Genomic DNA, 21,749 nt, shown 5'->3' with positions numbered 1-21,749 from the left:
TCTTTCCCTTGGTATTGAATATGTCAAAAAAAGAGAGAGAAAATATGCCTTTTAAAGTTTTCAATGCCCGTATATTTTACTTAAATCTAGGTCAGCACGAAAGTAATGGCAATGGGGCATCTATTGATGGTGTACTACTTCTTTTTGAGACTGGAAAAATTGAATTTGGCGAACCAGGAGCAAATGGCCGGCATAGCTTTTATCAACTAATTCACTAGGTAATTTCTTGTTCCATTATGCATTTGGTTGAAGTGAAATTAGGTCATTGTATACCTATTTTGATTTTTAAAAATCAATTCTGGAATTCAAATGATTCCTTGTTCCTAAAATTCATATATATTTTTAAAAATCCGTGCATTCTTCGTTTGAGTGGGATAAGTTGTTTCAAGATATATTTATTTCACTTCTTGATGTCTTTATTCAAAATTTATCCTTGTTTTCCCGCACATACCCTATCTTGGTAAACCTGATAATTTTGACACTCATGATGCCCATGCCCATGCACCTTAACAACATGTCTTTTTTTTTTGGAGCAAGAAGTTTAGTATTGCATTTTGGATGGTTTCTAATTTGCCCCTACTATGTGTGCCATTAGCTTCAATTCTCATTTGTTGTGCACTAGCTTCAGTGCCTGCGCTTCGTTGCGATGCTGAACTATTTATTTTGATATAAATTATAATGTTTAGATATTAAAATAAAGTTATAAAATAATATAAAAAACCATTCATGACAAATGTGTAACAACACTAGTCAAGTTAAGCCAACACAAGATATCTTGTAAAATCTGCAACCCAAATTATATGACTGAAACAATCCGATAAAAACATAAAGAGAATCATAAAGCTCTTTTTCTTTTAAAAAAAATATATTAACTTTTTAAACCTATAACCAAAATCTACTCAATTTAGAAAAACCATGAAATTTAATTTCCAGTAAATTAAATATAAAATGATGAAATTAAAAAAAAATTCAATCATACAAAATAATAGAAAGAAATAACAATTCAAAAAATAAAGATCAAATTTATTATTACTGGTATTATTAATAAGTAACATCATCATCAAAATTACTATTGTTATTATTAGTATTATTGTTATCGCTATCGCTATCGCTATCACTATTATTATTGGTATATTATTATTAATAATATAGTTACTATTATTACTATAAGTGGAAGGCATAACTAGAAGTAACAATATCAAACTTCTCTACAGAAGAATTCATATATTACTATATTAATGTAATGGATAAACAAAGATAAAATAATTGTCAAAGTTAGAGGATCCACTAATGGTATTTCAAATAAGTATAGTATTTTTTTTTATTACTCAACTGGAAACCATACACAAAAAAGATTCTAATCAAATTATAGATTGTTAACATAATTACATTAGTTATTTTATTCAAATAATATTAATACTTATAAATGTTGTTAGGTATTCATCATTATAACTTATGTTAACAATAAATCAAGTTCTTTTTATAGCACAGGTATCAGTTATACTATATGGTTGGGCTATGAAAGTGCCAAGTATTTGTTGTACTAAGGGTTATACAACATAAATCTAGATTAACTATTTAACAAATAAAATATTAGGAGTGAATAAGATAACAAATACAAAATATGTTATTATCAAATATTAAAGTCCATATTGAGTTTAAAATATACTTATTCTTACACCATTAGTGTAACCTTTTCACCTTAACATAATAAACTTAACTAAACATAATAAAAAAGAGAAATATAAATAAACAAGGTAAGAACATAAATAAAATATAAGTTAATTAAATAGAAAAAAAAATAAAAGACATAAATAAGAGAGATTAATAAAAACAAAACTTAAGCATTACCAAAAATATAAAGAAATAGAGCAAAAACATGATCTTGATCTCAAAATCAAGATGCCTAGATGCAAGGCAAATGCCTCCCTTTATAGGCCATATGCCAAAATTTGAAACTCTTGATTTGATGACTAATTGTTGAGTGGGTGACCACATCTTAACTTGGTGACAATCTTTATCTTTTTTTTTTGAACAAAATATCATTGCTAACATTAGAATTTGAACAAATAGTCTTCATAAACGTTCTAGGAAATTGTCTCAGCTTTTTAATAAAAATAAATAATCAGTGCATTCGGACTTCTAGAACTCGAGATATGAGCTGAATACTGAACATTATCTGGGTTGCAGGATAAATTCTAACTTCTTTGTTTTTTGCTATAATTTGAACTTGAAAACAGTCTTTTTAAATCTTAAACTCTGCATGAAAGTTTTAAACCTATATCTTAGCTTTCCACTCATATATACCAGATCAAAATCCAAGTTCTACAACTCTAGTTATGATCCAATAATCGAATAGTGTTACAGTTTGGACTGAACCAGTATCTCTTTTCTAAGCTTAACTCTCCTTTTGTCTTCTTAATTTCAGTAGTTAAACTTATCAATCAATCCATTGATTTATGTGATAGATCTGCATTTAAGATGAATATTTACCATAAATTAAAGGTATCTTATATTATTAGATATGTTATTATAAAACATGCTCTAGTTAAGGAGTTATTGATACTTCAAGTGCAAAATGACATAAAACCTTCATAAAAATACACTTTTAAATATTGATCAGTGACCAAACTGTTCAATCCCAACACATGGATTGGACAACCAACATCTTATTTTTCCTACTATCATCTTGTTTTTTTACTTTAATAACCTAAGTTTTTTTTTTTTTTTTTATATATATATAGATATATATATATCATCATCATCATCATCATCATCATCATCATCGTCTATTCATGTTTTCATGTTCCTTCTACCAATTTAGCCTATCCCATCCAAAGATGGATGAACGAGAAAACGATCGGCAATGAAGACTATTTAGAAGTGAGTTTTTTAGAATTATTCTTTTGGATATATTTCTCATACAAGAACATCAACATCAATCATTTTAAGCCATTGTAATAATTTTAAGCAAAAGGATTTCACAATTTCATCATCCAAACCTTAACCCATTTAAAACTCATTTTAATTTTCCAACAAAATCATACCAAACTTGCTTAAAGATAGAAGGAAAGAAGTGTGCTTACCCTTTTAAAAATTAATCAAGAAGAGTTTGAGATATTTTCTCTCCTTTTTCCTTAAATTCTTCACTTGCTCTCTTAAACCACTTGGATCATGTTTTTCTCCCTTACATCAACATAATCTCCCCAAACTAACAGTTTTCATATGTTTCTCTCTTATTTATTTTATTTTTTAAAAATAGATGAACAAAATAAAGCTCCCATGGCTTCTGGAAAATTCATCCACAACAACTCCTCGTTTAAAAAATGGGCCATTTTACTCCTCGTATTATTATTCCCAACACATACCTGGCTGGCGACCTATATTGCAAGGTATTTATGAAATGTGAAATCTTAACCCAAGGTAATACTATATGTGAGGAGACTCTTAGTATAATTTCATGTGTTTCTATTATTTTATTTTATTTTTAAAAATAAATGAACAAAATAAAGCTCCCATGGCTTCTGGAAAATTCATTCACAATAGCTCCTCATTTAAAAAAATGGGATTTTGTCCCATTTTACTATCCTGCTTGTATTATTATTATTCCCAACATATACCCGACTGTTGATTAGTACTTAAAAATGTATTTTTATCAAGGTTTTATATCATCATTTTGCACTTGAAGTATTAATAACTCCTTAACTAAAGCATGTTTTATAATAATATATCTAATAATATAAGATACCTTTAATTTGTGGTAAATGTTTATTTTAAATGTAGGCCTATCACATAAATGAAAGGATTGATTGATGAATTTAAGAACTGAAATTGAAAGGATTGATTGATGAATTTAAGAACTGAAATTGAAAGGATAAAGAGATGGCCAAACTTAGAAAAGAGATGTCGGTGCAATCCAAATCGGAACACTGTTCGGTAATTTAGGTCTACTTTATATGGATGAAAAGGTAAGACATAGGCCTACAACTTTCATATGGAGCCCAAGATCTAAAAAGGCCATTTTCAAGTCCAAATTGTAGCAACAATAAAGAAGCCCGAATCTGTCCTCTAGCCCGAGCACTGTTCAGTATTTTGGCCATATCTGGAGTTCTAGAAGTCGAAATAAGCTGAATTGTTTACACAAGAAAGCTAAGACAATTTCCTAGAACTTTCATGTTTTCAAGTGGCTCCAATTTTGACGTTATCAATGATGTTTTGGGCAGACAAGAGAAGATTGTCACCAAGTCAAGAGTTGGTTACCCACTCATCAATTAGTCATCAAATCAATAGTTCCTAATTTTGGCCTATAAAAGGAGGCATTTGTGCGATGCTTTTAGGCATCTTGGTTTCCAGATTAAGATCATGCTCTTGCTTTCTCTCTTTGTATTTTTTGTAATATTTATGCTTTGCTTTCATTATTATCAAGTTTATGCCTTTCATTTCCTTTCATTTACTTAGTTAACTTTTATCTTATTTATGTTCTTATTTTGTTTATCTATTTTTATTTGTTTCATTATGTCTAGCTAAGTTTATTATGTCAAGATGAAAAGGTTACACTAATGGTGTAAGAATAAATATAGTATAAACTTAATATAGACTTTAATGTTTGATACTAACATGTTTTATATTTGTTATCTTGTTCACTCTTTAATACTTTGCTTGTTAAATGACTAATCTTGATTTATGTTGTATAACACTTGGTACAACAAATGCTTGGCACTTTCATAGCCCATACTGTATGGTATAACCGACACCTGAGCTATGAAAGGAACTTGATTTGTTGTTAACATAAGTTATAATCATGAATGCTTGACGGAATTTACAAGTATTAGCATTAATTAAATAAGATGACTAATGTAATCATGTTAACAATCTATAATCTGATTGGAACCTCCTTTGTATGTGGTTTCCAATTGTAGAATAAGAGTTTATACTATACTTGTTTGGCATACCATTAGTGGATCCTCTAACCTTGACATTGTTTGTTATCATTGTTTAATCCTTATGTTAATTTTTCATCTCAAAGTTCTCATCAACTTTTCTTCTTTTCCTTTTTTTTTATTGTTATTATTATTATTATTATTATTACTACTACTACTACTAGTAGTAGTAGTAATATTAGTATTATTATTGCTACTGTTATTATTGTTGTTGTTTATAATTTGTATAATTAACCTCCTTGTGGTTCGACCCCAGTCTTGCTGGGTTATTTATTACTTCGACACTCCTGCACTTGGAAGAAGACAATAATCTTTTAGTCGTGTCAACTGTCGATCTAAATTGCAAGGTATTTTTGAAATGCGAGTGACCTGAAATCTTAACCTAAGGTGATACTATATGTCAGGAGACTCCTCGTAAAATTTCATATTTCTCTCTTATTTATTTTATTTTTAAAAATAGATGAACAAAATAAAGCTCTCATGGCTTCTGGAAAATTCATCCACGGAAGCTCCTCATTTAAAAGGGATTTTATCCTATTTTACTATCTTGCTCGCATTATTATTCCCAACACATACCTAATTGCCGACCTAAATTGCAAGGTATTTCTGAAATGTGATTGGCTTGAAATCTTAACCCAAGATAATACTATATGTTAGGAGACTCCTAAAATTTTAGTTCGATTCAATAATTGAATTGAGAGATATGATTGATATTGTAAAATTGGACATGTAATTTTACATCAAAAAATCTGAATTTTGTGTATCATTTTATTAACTTAAATCTTAATTTTAGATTGGTCCATTAATGACTTCCATTTATAACCATTATAATAATTTTCTCAAAACTTCCAAAATAATAGCGTGATGATATATGTGGGGCTTATACTGGTGATCAACGTTTTTCGCATGAAAATCATGCATCGTTTTATTTAAAATTCCACTATATTATTATTATTGTATAATTATTTTTACATATTTATCTTTAAATGTTTCCCTTTGCAAAATTATTTTATTCGATTGATACATTATTCATCGCTGGTTTATATTTTGCATAGCAATTATATATTTATTTGTTTTAATGGAAAAAAGTACATAACTCATGGTGAATGGTGGATCAAATAACTAGTCAAACAAAAAGGATTCAAAACAAGGGGAAAAAAAAAAGAACAACCAACTCAAAAATATTATAGCAAGTGTGTGGTGTTTTCATTGTAGAGAAAAACATTTTGTTGTACTGTTCACTCACTCATAGATTATTGTGGATATACTGTGTATTTTTTTTTCAATTTAGTCATCAAACTTTTATTTTTTATGATTTGACCTTAAATTAAAGGTTAATTGCTCATGATTTATTAAGAAAAGACAACATTAAAAGAAAAGGGACTACTATGAAAATGACACCTGAAATGGGTGGTTTGTCTAGATTTTGCACAAAAAACACATTATGGTCCTTCATCTTTCAAATAATATAGGTTAGGTCTTTTTGAAAGTTTTTAAGATTTAATTTTTGGTCCAAAACTTCATTTTCCTTATATCTGAGTCCCTCGTTAGAGAAATGAGAGAGAGAGAGAGAGAGACTCATTAGATTTTGATGTTAGAGAAAGAAAATTATCATTGACAATGATTTCAGCCACTAAGATTGTGGATCTTAATACCAGTAGGTTCTATTTGGTGAGAGGGGTTCCTTATAGGTCTTTTTAAACCTTAAAATTGCTTAGAAAACCAGACCTAAGCTCGGAAAGCTCAGAAAGATATTTGGTTTTGAGTTTTTATGTTGTTTTTTTATGCCTATTTATCGGTTTATCAATGAGTTTATGGTCTTTTCCAGGTGTCCTGGGTCAAAAATAGATTAAAAAAAAAAGCTTATAAGCCATTAAACCAAATTATGTTGATAGATTTTGAAGAGAACAATTTTAAAAATGCATATTATATTATGATAGCTAGTACACTGTTGCGATGTCACGGTCGCACAAATTAATTACCCTGGCTTAAATCACACAAGATAGTATAGAGCAAGTAAGGGATCGATTCCACGAGGAAGATTTAGTTCAGATTTTTATGTTATACGTTATGCAATTGGGGGGTTTTGATTTGTGATAATCTAAAATATGAAAGAAATTAAACTAGTGAACACAACAATTAAAACTAAAATTTATCAAGAAAACAAACCTTGGTCACAAGCACACATCCACCAACAGAAATCAGAACCGATCCTTAAAACGAAACTCCAGTTTATATTCTGAATTTTTATCTTTTCTTAACTTTGGTTAATTAACGGATCCGCCGTATAACTAGCCCTAACCAACAAATAATCACAGTGTCCACACTAATGATTTAATCTAATGGCAGCCTTAAGATCTAGATAAATTCATTAATCTTAACAACCAAGTTGTCTGCTTGTGTTACTTTGATCGAATGTTTTCCCTAAGTTTAATAATGTAGTTCCGCCACAATTATCAAGTTTAGTTGCTTCACAAGTTTATATACCCTAACTCCGGTTTTGATACCAAACTTAGCAATAGATTATTCACAATAATAACTTAGAGTCCGCTCTAGCAATTATCAACAACAATAATAGAAAACATGCATAGGAAAACAATCATACTCATTCATAATACAACTTGAAAATAAATGAAGAATAAATCTCACAGTTCTTGAAATCTGAAGGTTTCTGCGTCCTTGCAACCAAGAAAAGAGCTTAGCCTTGCATATCTATTGAACAACTACTCTTAAAGATAAAAGAAAACATTATTTCTAGTATGTAGAGAGGAGAGTTTGTGTTTCTTCACTTCTAGTTGCTACCACCTTTCTTTGATTCTATTGCACTCCCTCTTCTCCTTTCTTTGCTCTCTTGGTGTCTATATATAGGCTTCAATGGCATCTCCTCTTGCTTTTTTATCAATAATGGTGGCTGCTAAACATGCCAAACTTTGACATTAGTAGTCACCACAAACAACCCACCATTGTAGCCTCCTTCTTTGACAATGACAGCATTCCAACTTGCAGCTGGTTTGTGGTTGGTGATTTGAGGTTGGTGGCTACTTTTCTTGACCTTCTAGATTGATTTACTAGAGGGGCTAAATTGCTGAAATTATAACTTGGATGATAGTTTAGAAGCTTCGAAACATAATTTGGACTCATTTCTTCACGAAACCTGATTGTTGGCAGAATTTAGTAGTCATCTTTGAAAAATCATATCGCCCTCATCTGACATCGTTTTTGGCTGAAAATTGGAGCGTTTCTAGACCATTGAGTCAGGAATCCAACAAAATTGAGTTTCTATCAATTAGACTTCTATAGCTCCAGATATGGAATTTTGAATGGACAAAGGTCAATAGTGGCAGAATACGAGATTTGACTTTGAAGGATGTGATTTCCATGATCTTCCTCTTTGTATTTTTCTTGCATTACATTTTCAGAAAGGTATGGATGTTAGCTTTTTAGAGCCACTAGAATCACTTCATTTTGATCTCTAGAACTCACGCTCTGCATAAAACATCGACTGAACGTCAAATCTGCCAATTATCTCCAATTTACTCCTTTTTGCATTTTTCATCCAAAAGTGCCTTCAAAACATAAAACAAAGAATATCAAGGCATTTTACATATAAAACATGGACAAAACATTAGGTAAATGTAGGTGAAACTATCGAATAATATGGTTACATCAAATATCCCCACACTTAGCTCTTTCTCGTCCTCGAGAAAGGATAAATAAAATTAAATTGAAAATAACCATGATCAATCTCTTAATCTCCCATCAATGTCCAAGAGTACAAGCATTTATGAATTTGTTTACATGCAAACTTCAAAATTCAATCAATCATCGGGATTTAAATGAAATCTATGTCATGCCAAAGTGATAGGTCCTCTTATTGATATACACTCCAACACTCATGTGTTTAGGGTTTATGTGTCTAAATCTCTCAAATTCAATCAAAGAGTATGTTCTACCATAAGCTTGCTTTCAATCTCATCTCCATTACTAATATATTACAAACAATGCATGAATCAAAAGGTCTTATTTTCCGGTTGTAATGAGGCTAAGGTTAAGGTGAGGTAAAAGAGAGTAAAAGAAAAGGTTCAAATCAAAGAAAGTAGAGCATTCCGAAAAATGATATTTCAAACAAGATATTCCATCAAAGCTCATAAATTTTTCATCTTTAATCACCAATGCTTAACTGCTTTTGATTTTAAGCATAAAATCTTAAGAACATAAAGGAACATTTTTTCTTCTTCTTTTCTTTTGTTTTTTTTTGTAATTTTGCCCATCTTTTCATTAAGCATCACTTCTTCTGCTTTTCATATAATTTCCAACCATAATTCCATGAAGTATCACAAGTACATGCTCTACTAATCCTTGGCCAGGGGAAAAGGAAAATATATATAAAGTTAAGGCTTATACATGGATAAAGCAAAGAAAAGATAAACAAGCTCAAAAGGGGCTCACTAAGGATAATATGCTTTAGGTTGGCTTTTTGGTTCAAGTGCTTTAAAATTCCTATTACCTTTATCATGTTCATGTATATTTGTAATGGAATATAATCTCAATAAGATATGAAGCAAGTTCTAGAGATACATATCATTGAAAGAATGCACACTCAAAGAATACAATATTGAAGGCTCAAAAACTTGCAGTGGTATAACACTATAAAATCAACATGGCATATTCTCAAAGTCAATCCCTAAACCAATTAAACCTTAAAATTTGCATGCATACTCTTTCATTTGATTTATCTCTTCATCTATCTCAATTAATTCTCATACATAATACTCATGTTCTCAAAAACCAATGGGAGTTAAAAAGATCAAACATAATTTTATTTTTTTTGAACAACAAAGAAAACTAAAATAAGAAAATAAAAATTCTCCCAATACCCCCACACTTAAAACACAACATTGTCCTCAATGTTGAAATAAAAGCAAAGGAACATAAGAGAATGACAAAAAATAAATTAAAATACAAAAAAGTAAAAGATAAGGAAAAAGAAAGCAAATCTGATATATATTTTTTTTTTGTGCTGGGTTGCCTTCCAGTAAGCGCTTTTGTTTTATGTCATTGGCTTGACATGTGGCATGCTCATTCTTCAAAGATTGGTTTAGCTAACTCTACTGAAGCGGTGAGTTCTGTCGTCCAACCTTCATAGAATGGTTTCAAACGATGTCCATTGACCTTGAGTACTTTGCTGGTTTCTAAACTTGTAATTTCAACTGCATCATAAGGAAAAATATTAGAAACAATAAAGGGTCCAATCCAACGAGAGCGCAAATTTCCAGGAAAAAGTTTCAAACGCGAATGATAAATAAGGACTTTGTCTCCAACATGAAATTCCTTTCTTGTAAGCATTCGATCATGAAGATTCTTAGTCTTTTCTTTGTAAATCCTTGCATTCTCGTAAGCATCATTTCGAATTTCTTCCAACTCTTGCAGTTGAATTTTCTTGCAATCCCAGCAACATCATAATCCATGTTGCATTGTTTAATGGCCCAAAAAGCTTTGTGTTCAAGCTCTACCGGTAGATGACATGCTTTCCCATAAATCATTCTATAAGGTGACATTCCTATAGGTGATTTATAAGCAGTCCTATAAGCCCAAAGTGCATCTCCAAGGCGTAGACTCCAATCTCGTCGGTTAGGTTGCACTGTTTTCTCCAAAATGGACTTGATTTCTCGATTGGAAATTTCAGCTTGGCTATTCGTTTGCGGATGATATGCTGTGGATGTTCGATGAGTCACGTGATATTTGCGTAGCAATGCTGCCATGGAACGATTGCAGAAATGAGTGCCACGATCACTGATGATAGCTTTAGGGATGCCAAACCTATCAAATATGTGAGTCCTGACAAAATCTAAAACAACCTAAGCATTGTTAGTTCATGTGGCTTTCGCCTCAATCCATTTGGACACATAATCAATAGCAAGAAGAATATAAAGATTTCCAAAAGAAGAAGGAAATGGACCCATAAAGTCAATACCCCAAACATCAAAAATTTCATTTACAAGAATATTTGTTAAAGGCATTTGATTTTTATGAGTGATATTACCTATTCTTTGGCATTTTTCACATGATTTGCAGAAGTGATATGCATCTTTAAAAATAGAAGGCCAATAGAAACCACTTTCAAGTACCTTATGGGCTGTTCTTTTTGCTCCAAAATGCCCACCACAAGAATAAGAATGACAAAAAGTGAGAATGGAATGAAATTCATCTTGTGGTACACATCTTCTTACTACTTGATCCACACAAAATTTCCCCAAGTAAGGAGTATCCCAAAAATAATATTTAGCATCAGCTCGTAACTTGTCCTTTTGGGATGTAGACAAACCTGGAAGGAATTCTTTGGTGACTAAATAGTTCACCAAATCAGCATACCATGGTCTTGTAGAGGAGTGCAACATATACAACTGTTCATCAGGAAATGTTTCTCTTATTGTTTCAGTTGGAATATCCTCGGTCCTTAGTCGACTCAAGTGATCAGCCACATGGTTTTCAACACCTTTTTTGTTTTTGATCTCAAGATCGAATTCTTGTAAAAGCAAGATCCACCTAATCAGTCTTGATTTGGACTCCTTCTTCTTCAAAAGATACTTGAGAGCTGCATGGTCAATAAAAACAATGACTCTTGTACCAAGTAGATATGACCTGAATTTTTCAAGAGCAAACACCACTGCAAAAAGTTCCTTTTCAGTTGTATGGTAATTGCATTGTGCTCCATCCAACATGCGAGAAGCGTAGGCGATAACATGCAAATTCTTCCCAATTCTTTGCCCAAGCACAACTCCTACTGCATAGTCACTCGCATCACACATTATCTCAAAAGGTTCATCCCAATTTGGTGGTTGGATGATAGGGGCAGATGTGACACATCTCTTAAGCTCATCATGGGCATCTTTACAAGCTTGATCAAACACAAAATCAACTTCTTTGGCTAATAGTCTGCACATAGGTGCTGTAATCTTCGAGAAATCTTTGATAAAGCGTCGATAGAAACCTGCATGACCTAGAAAAGAACGAACTTCCCTCACGCATGAGGGGTAAGGCAATGATGAAATAACATCTATCTTAGCTTTATCAACTTGTAATCCACGTGAAGACACAACATGCCCAAGAACTATTCCTTGTTCTACCATAAAATAACACTTTTCATAGTTCAAGACAAGGTTTGTTTCAATACACCTTTTTAGGATCAAAGATAAATTTCCTAGACATTTATCAAAAGAATCACCATACACCGTGAAATCATCCATAAAAACCTCAATTATTCTTTCAACATAGTTAGAAAAAATACTCATCATGCATCTTTGAAAAGTTGCAGGAGCATTACAAAGACCAAAAGGCATTCTCCTATATGCATATGTACCAAATGGACAAGTAAATGTAGTTTTTTCTTGATCCTCAGGATTAATAACAATCTGATTGTATCCACTATATCCATCAAGAAAGCAATAAAAAGACTTACCTGCTAGGCGGTCAAGCATTTGATCTATGAATGGTAATGGGAAATGATCTTTGCGTGTAGAAAGATTGAGCTTTCTGTAATCAACACACATTCTCCATCCACTTGAGATGCGAGTAGGAATGAGCTCATCATTTTTGTTTTTCACCAACGTGATTCCGGTCTTTTTAGGCATCACATGGATTGGTGCTACCCATTTACTGTCAGTGATGGGGTAAATGACTCCTGCATCTAACAATTTTAAAATTTCAACTTTCACTGCCTCCATCATAGGTGGGTTTGAACCTCCTTTGCATTTCCCTTATTGGTTTTGCGTTGTCCTCCAATAGTATGTGATGCATACACATTGAGGGACTAATGCCCTTGATGTCAGCTAAAGTCCATCCAATGGCCGTTTTGTGATCACACAACAACTTCACAAGTTTTTTCCTCTTGTATACTTATCAAACCTTTTGCTATGATAACAGGAAGTGTATTGTTGTCGCCAATGAATACATACTTCAACTTATCGGGCAAAGGTTTTAATTCTAACTCGGGGGCCTGTAAAATAGATGACAAAAGCTTTTTATGTGAGAGTAATAAATCAATAAAGACATTACCATGGGGAACGGTTTGTAAAGCTTGTAAGGCCAATAGTGATTCGTGCATGTTTTGGGGAACACATATGTGCCTCTCCATCTCTTCTATCTTGGTGAAATCATAGCCATAGCTCAAAGCTATGCTTAATCCATCTTCACAATCAAAATCACAAACTTGCTGCACACACTTATCAATTTGGTCATAGCATGTGATAGAATAAACATTGCTATAAGGATATTTCATTGCATCATGAAAATTGAATTCAATTTTTTCATCTCCTACCTCCATAGACAAGGTATCCTTACCACAATCAATCTTTGTGTTGGCAGTTTTCAAGAATGGTCTCCCAAACAATAGAGGAGTGCTGGTTGATAAATCACAAGAATCATATTCCATATCAAGAATATAAAAATCACATGGAATAACCAAACTATCAATCTTGACTAGGACATCTTCTATCACACCAAGTGGGTAAACAAAACTACGATCTGCAAGTTGTATTACAATGCTAGTTTTATTCAAAGGTTCAAGACTAAGAGAATCATAAACATGTTTAGGCATAACACTAATGGATGCACCTAAATCACATAAAGCTCTTTTAAAACTAGCATTACCAATAACACATGGGATAGTAAACGCACCTGGGTCTTTTTGCTTTAAAGGCATATTCTTTTGAACAATAGCAGACACAACTTCACCCATACTTACCATTTCATGACCTTTCAGTTTGAAAGCTCTCTTGGTAGTACACAACTCCTTCAAAAATTTAGCATACTTGGGAATTTGCTTGATAGCATTAAGCAAAGGAATGTTGAGTTCTACTTTCTTGAAAATCTCTAAAATATATATTTTTTTGTCCTCTTTCTTTGACCTAGAAGAACTAACAGGAAAGGATGGAATTGCTTTAGAACTAGAATTCATTGAGTGAGGAGTTACCTTTGGAGTGTTGGTCAATGTTTTAGTTTGTGGAGAAGGATGATGTTCCTTCTTTGTACTCAATTCAATTTCTATCTCTTCTTCTTCCTCCATCTCAATTTGTTTTGACCTTTTCTCTTCAAGTTCTTTCCCACTTCTCAGCATGATCGCACTAACATTCTCTTTTGGATTCAATGCTTGGGAAGGCAATTTTCCATTCATTTGTGCCTCCAGTTTCCCGCTTGGGAGGGCAATTTTCCGTTCATTTGTGCCTCCAATTTCCCAACACTTGAAGCTACTTGCCCCATTTGCTTCTCCAAGTTGTGAATACTTGACCTTGTTTCCTATTAAAAAGACATGACATTTTGTTGCAAGGTAACAGTATTAGAAGCTAAAGTTTTCATCATCTCACGAAGATCATCATTGGATGACGACCCCGTAACATTGGAGTTTGTGAATGGAAGGGATTGTCTTGCTTGATAATTCTGTTGGGGTTGAAATCCATGGGGATGGAATTGTCGGCCTTGATTGCCTTGTTGGGATGGGTTGCCATAGCATAAGTTGGGATGATCTCTCCATCCGGGATTGTACGTGTTGGAAAAGAGATCATATTTACGCTGGGGTTGTCCGTTGAATGCTCCATCAATTGCATGAGCTTGTTCAATGTAATCTTCTTGCATTGTTGGGCACATATCTGAAGTATGTCCTTGCAAGGAGCATATGCTACAAACTTTCACCTGCTGCACATTTCCACAAGCCAAAGAACGCACAAGAGAAGTAAGATCATTAACTTTATTCTTAATGTTAGAAATACTTACCTCATTTACTCGTTTGTTGGAGAAGTCTCCACGAGTGCCAAACTGTTTTGAGTTGGCTGCTATGTTTGAGATCAATTGGCGTGCAACCTCGGGTGTCTTATCCACCAATGTGCCTCCACTTGCAGCATCAATGATACTACAGTCAGTAGGCATTAATCCTTCATAGAGTGTCTCTCCATGAGATTGTCGAATCCCACATATTTCTTTTCTTATATTGGCAACTCGAGATGCTGGGAAATACTTCTCAAGGAAAATCTTCTTCATGGCATTCCAAGTTCCAATAGATCCTGGGAGAATAGAGAAAAGTCATGCCTTTGCTGCCCCTTTTAAAGAGAAAGGGAAAGCTTTTAACTTAACTTGTTCTTCATCAACTCCATTCGGTTTCATGCCAACACAAACCATATGGAACTCCTTAAGATGAGTATGAGGATCTTCTCCTGCAAGACCATTAAATGTTGGTAACAAATGTATAAAACCAGATTTGAGCTCAAAGTTTACATTATTGTCAATGTTTATGCATAGTGGCTGATTTTCCACATTAGGAGCAGCAAGCTCCTTGAGTGTTTGTTGTCGTGCAATAGCCATGGTGTTGAGGCGAGCTTCCTTTCTTAACCTGCGTAAAGTGCTTTCTATTTCAAAATCAACCTGCACTTGAATTTGATTAGTAGAACGGGTCACAAGCATCAATCGCTAAGAAAACTCAAAAGAAAGAAACCACAGAAGAGATAAAAAAGTAATGCAAATTATATGAAAATCCAACGCTAGAAAACTAAAACTACCTAAAAACCTTAAAAAATAGTCAAATTTGGCCTTAATAGGATGGGGCTAGTAGTATACTACTAGTCTTGTTCAGAACGTCGTTTTCCTTCAGGAAAAGAAAATCCAAAACCTAATTCCACAAACAATTCTGTTTTTTTTTCCAGAAATATAAATACAAAATCACAGCAACTAAAAATAACAGTACAAGCACAAGAATCAACTAAAATTACCTCCCCGGCAACGGCGCCAAAATTTGTTGCGATGTCGCGGTCGCACAAATTAATCGACTGAACGTCAAATCTGCCAATTATCTCCAATTTACTCCTTTTTGCATTTTTCATCCAAAAGTGCCTTCAAAACATAAAACAAAGAATATCAAGGCATTTTACATATAAAACATGGACAAAATATTAGGTAAATGTGGGTGAAACTATCGAATAATATGGTTACATCATACACACACACATTTATGTTCATACAACTAATGTAGTAACACAAAAGATAAAAAAAAAAGAGTACATAGTATTTAAAATTCAAAAAGAATGACTTACTATTGATGGCTCTTGATCTTTAGGTGGTTGTTATGCCACTTACCATACTTAATTATTGTCGACGAAAACCACAAACTATTACACATTCACAACATTTCCAAACTAAAATACAAATTACATATGGTTGTTATTGTTATATCATGGGAAATCCTTTATGGATTATGAAAAATAAGAAAACATGAGCTAACAAAATTCCCATAAAAAGTATAATCATTAACCAAAGTATCATACTTAAATTTTTTTTTTTATAAACATGAATAAAGTATAATATTTTTAAGCATATGATTTCCAAATAGTAAACTTGCATTCAAATACTCTATTAACACACCTATTTCATTAAAAAGCATGAGCCACGAACTTGTCCAGTTTTGTAAGTATTTAGTGATAACAGTATAAGGTCGAGAGAAAGCCTATTGCTAGAGAAGGCCTGAGCAAGACAAAGCAATGCATAAGAATATTCATCTAACGTTAAAGCTATGTTATAGTATAAAAGTATGGGGATTCATCTTGTAAGATATAAAAAGTTGTAAAACATTCTGTTTTTACAATTATTTTGGTGTCTACAAATAAAAAAAACATTTAGTGATTAGAAATGCACCATAGACAACCCTTTCACTATGTGTTAGATAGGGAATAATATAATTTTACCCTTATAAAATGCATAAATTGTTTATTATATCTTTTTTTTCTCCTTGTTTAGGGAGACAAATGGTCTAAGCCCATTTTTGCACCCTTCTGTTATCACTTTTATCAGTTATGCACTTGTATTTTCTTAATAAGCTAAATAAGTACAGTTTGGTCAAGGAGCATAGTAGGGTGGTGAGTCAAGACATTAACTTGAATGTGAGAAAAGTTTATGATCATAGAAATTCAAAGTAGTGAAGAATTGAAGTTAGCAACTCAATTGGTTTAGATAATTTTTCAATTTTGGAAAAATTGCACTTAATTGGTGGGATTTTGAAATACATGTGTTTTACCAAATAAAAAAAAGGTATTTTTGACAAAGTGGAAAAAGCTCAAAATGCAAATCATGGATTTAGCATGTATTAATACTTAAACCTACCTTCCCATACGCAAGGGCATCTAGCTGGGAAAAAAAGATGGACATAAGCTATCATGGTTATTCATAATCTCTCACGTGAACAAATTAATTTGAAATCTAATTAACCTTGAAAACAAAACCTAAAAAACCCTCTCCCTACACCTATTAGATATATAAAAGCCCATTAGATATATAAAAGTCTTCTAAAGACCTACCATATTTTCATCGATATTAATGTTACGAATACTTTTTTCTTTAATATTATTACAACAATATTACACTTTAGCCTCTCTTCTCTATAAAAAGACTTATATGTTATAAATAGACTATGAATCCTTTAAACAAAGGGTTCAAATTCTTCATTCTTTACTGTATATTTATTTATGTAGTATTTTTATCTTTTTGTATTATTATTGTATTTTTTCTCAAAACTTCAATGACTTAATCATTAGAAAGTCTCTAAATTCACAAAAAAGGACCTTTATACAGGTATCAGGCAATAATCACCTTGGCTAGGGAGAATTGAATAGATTTTTAGAATTAAGAGATTCATCAATCATCCAAAATTGTTTTACCCCCACACTACTTGGATTTTTTGGGACATCATCAATTGACATCGTCCACGGAAACTAAGCAAAAAGCTAACTATGCTCACAGCGACACCCACGATTACATCTATGGCTATGCTTATAAGCTATTTTTATAGTGATTTGTACACATAAAAGGTGTCCTTGGGATTTGGAGGGCTCAAGTGAAAAACAAAAGCTAATCAAAACACTCCTTAAAAAGGACATGTGATAAACCTTCTTGCCATAACAGACATTTCTGTCCATTTGAATCTGAACAACCTATTAACCAAGAGCAAGTTTGTACTCACGCCGTGTTGGTTACCCAAGGCATAATCAAACATTGTCACCCTTACAAGCTTGAGGGAGTTTTTTAGCCCCTTAAATTTGGGTTCATCAGTGGCCTCTTTGTAATATTTAAATGCAAAGACTTGTAAAAGTACCAAGTATAACGAGTTTGTCGATTTGTTTTCATGAGAAACAGGGTGAAAACCTCAAGTAAAATACGAAAGAACTCATGCGCAATGGTGTGCACCATGTTTGAAAAAGAAACCTCTAAGTACATAGAGGTAAACCATGAGGAAACTCATACCTAAAAATATTTTATAATTGGTGAAGAAACTTATGGAGAAAGAGTTCGTACTTAGACAATTTCTAAATATATACACGAATTATTGAGATAGATCTAGACCTAATAAGGGTTTGGTTGTGCCAGACTAGAAAAATAGCTCTAAAGAATCATAACTTTTTTATCCGACTATTGGATTAGGCTCAAATTTTTACACAAGATTTTGGAGGCCATTTTTCTTTTAGTAGCCACTACATTGCTACGTGGACCGTCGAATCTTTAGATATCAAAAATCTCACAATGAGACCCAAGTTTTGATAGTTTTGTGATTTTTCTTAATTTTTTCCAGTTTCATGCTATTTTGGAGGCCATTTTTCTTTTAGCAGTCATTGCATCGCTACGTGAACTGTCAAATCTTTAAATATAAAAAATTCACAATAAGACCTTTGGTAGTTTTGTGATTTTTCTTAATTTTTTTGAGTTTTATGTTATTTTCATAAACTTGTGAATTTGGAGCTCATATTTGTAGCCTTTTACCTATAAAATAATTTTGTGTTCTTTGCTGACTTGTTATCTTTAGCTTTCACATGCATTAGGAACCCAATGAGAGTGATGTTATTCTACTAGGAAGATCATATCAGTTTCTTCCTTGACAATGACATGGGGCATAAGAGCCCCTTACGAGAGAGATCAAACTTAAGAATAAGATATTCAAGATTATCCTTGGAGATAGCATAAGGTTTGAAAGTTTATTTGAAGAGTTGTGTTAGTTCCTCGAGTTCTAGTTAGCCTTGATGATATATACTTGACCATAATAAGACTAGGTTATTCATTTCAAGTTGTTATGAATGGTGGAGTTATTGCACTAGATAGTACCCATTCCATCACACTAGGGATATTCCATTTCAATGAGATTATGAAATTGCATTAAGAGGAACCCTTCCAAGTAGACTATGCAACAACACTAAGAAGAAACTCTTTTAGAGAGATTATGCAATTGCACCAATGAGAACCCCTTTCAAGAACATTAAAGATTTGTAGATAGGAAATATATGTTGAAGATACAATTATTTTAATTTAAAAATAAACTTACTTTATATCAAATATAATATATCATGAGGTGATTTGTTAAACTTTAAGGAACTCTTTAATCCATCATTTGAAAAGCAATTTTATGGCACTAAAGAGAACATTTTCTAAGGAGATTACATCATTGCTCTAGATAGAACCTCTTCCAAGGAGATTATGTAACCACATTAGGAAGAACCCCTTCTAGGGGTGGGGATGTCACAGGTGCAAGACTTTGACAAGGTTTGATTCCACCCATGGACAACCAACACTATATGAGTACGAACTTGCTCTTGATCTATAGGTTATTGGAGTTCAAATAGGTAGAAATGTCTATTATGATAGGGAGGTTTGTTATATGTTTTATTCTAAATGTGTAGTCAAGAGAAATCAGGGGGGTTAAATTTGCAAAATACGTGCAACTTTAATGACTAGAACAAGAAGAAATCAAGGGTTAAATCGAAAAAATTAAAATTTTAGTGGTCACTTATGAGCGTAATCGAACAAATCAGAAAACAATGACCAACTTTAAAAGGCGTTCGGATTTGAGGGTGACAATTGAAGTTGATAGGGACACAATTGTATGAAATTAGAAAATAAAGGAAAATAAATGATAAAATAGAATGAAATCAAAACATAAGAGATTGAATTGAACTTTGACATATCAAAAATAAAAATAAAAATCCTAATATATAGGAATTAGTCAAAACAACATCATTCAAGGTACTTTGCTTCTTCTTCAGTTTTTTAGATGATCAAGGAGGCACCTTTAAACTACTGAATGTGATGCTTATAACCATCCTAAAGGCTGAACTCACCATCATTTGATCGAGAAACACCCTTTTTACAACCCTATATCTTTAATAATGAATTTTTACATCTTATTTTCTCCATAGATCTCTACAGCATCTAGTTCTTAGCTAGTCAAAACCACAGTTTCAGACATTACACTATTTGGGTGGACATTTTCAAATGTTTAAATATAAAGTTACAAATCTTCAAATTAAGCAATAGTAGGTCCGATCGAAAGCCATGCACCCCCTCAACATGTCTAGGTAATCTTAGGCAATGTTAACATCGTAAATGCTCTAACGATATCTAAAAAGTGGCCAACCCAGTCAGCCTTGACAGGAACACTCATTTGTAAAAGAACGTTCAACTTTTTCATTTGCTCTCATGTAAAAGCCTTCAGAGGATTTCATAAAAGGTTTTAAACCTTTCTCTATAGATCCAAGAGTAGAAAACACCCACATTAGTCCCCAAGCACCCTACAAAACTACCTACACCTAAAATCAACAAATCAATGGCAAAACCAACTAGGTTTTAGTCTATTGGAACCCTAGACAATCCATCTAAAAGACCTAAGTCTGCCAATAAAAAAAGATGTTGAAGAACAGAATAAGGAGAAAATAAAGAGAAATAAAGGGAAAGAAAAGGAAAAAAAGAAAGAAAATTAGACTAAGAGGCAAAGGTCTTATCCAAAAAGCTTTTGAAGCTTCAACTCTCGTTTAGAAAGGTCTGGAAATAATAATAAAGGTAAACAACACCAATAACCAATCCAGATTTATATTTTCAAAGCTAATAAGGTATACACATTCAAACCTTGAAAGTAGAGTCGTGAGGCCTGTCAGATCCTTCTTTTATGTTTAATACGAAATCTTGAATGCCTTGATATGCTTTTGATTGTTTTTTTGCCATTTTATTGCATGAAACTTTGGTTTGAAGGATGCTAAATGTGGCAACAAAGGGGCAGAAACATGTTTTGTTTTGGCCATTTAAAATGAAAATGATTTGATTTTAAAGCTCATCTTATTAAAGATTGATTGTTGTTTCAAGTTCATAGCTCTAAGGATTGAAAATTCATTAATACTTAAAAGTGCATTTTTATCAAGGTTCTATATCATCATTTTGCACTTAAAGTATCAATAACTCCTCAGGTAGGGCATATTTTATAATAACATATCAATAATATAAGATACCTTTAATTTATGATAAATGTTCATCTTAAATACATGCTTATCATATAAATCAGGGAATTGATTGATGAGTTTAACTACTGAAATTAAAAAGACGAAGAGATATGCTAGTTCAATCCAAACTGGAACACTATTTGGTTATTGAATCATAAATAAAGTTGTAGAAGTTGGATTTAAGTCTACTCTATATGGATAGAAAGTTAAGACATGGGTCTAAAACTTTCATAAAAAGTTCAAGATTCAAAAAGACCATTTTCAAGTTTAAATTGTAGCAACAAAGAAGAAGCCTGAATTTGTCTTGCAGCTTAGACACTATTCAATATTCAACTCATATCTTGAGTTTTAGAAGTCTAAATGCACTGAATGTTTTGTTGTTGAAAAGCTAAGATAATTTCCTAAAATTTCCATGCCAACAATTTGTTTAAATTATGATGTTAGTAATGATGTTTTTGGAAAACAAGAAGATAAGGATTGTCACTAAGTCAAGATGTGGTCACCTACTCAATAATTA

The 21,749-nt window shown here is 32.4% G+C and overlaps 1 protein-coding gene across 2 annotated transcripts in view; it reads right to left on the bottom strand.

Annotated features, from left to right (window-relative positions):
• Positions 1-21,749, bottom strand: part of LOC105112669 (glucose-6-phosphate isomerase, cytosolic 2B-like) — a 47,452-nt gene that overhangs the window by 9,434 nt on the left and 16,269 nt on the right. Inside the window, exon 7 of one of the 2 annotated variants that reach the window (XM_011008440.1) lies at positions 19,232-20,542. The exons of the other annotated variant lie outside the window; for it this stretch is intronic. The gene's annotated coding sequence lies outside the window, so the exon portion shown is untranslated. Of the gene's footprint in view, positions 1-19,231; positions 20,543-21,749 lie in introns of those variants that run through there. 2 annotated transcript variants of the gene reach the window in all.

Source organism: Populus euphratica, unplaced genomic scaffold (genome assembly GCF_000495115.2).
Source record: "Populus euphratica unplaced genomic scaffold, PopEup_1.0 scaffold356.1, whole genome shotgun sequence".
In the NCBI taxonomy this organism is placed as follows: Eukaryota; Viridiplantae; Streptophyta; class Magnoliopsida; order Malpighiales; family Salicaceae; genus Populus; species Populus euphratica.
This window is presented reverse-complemented; position numbering and strand designations above follow the sequence as displayed.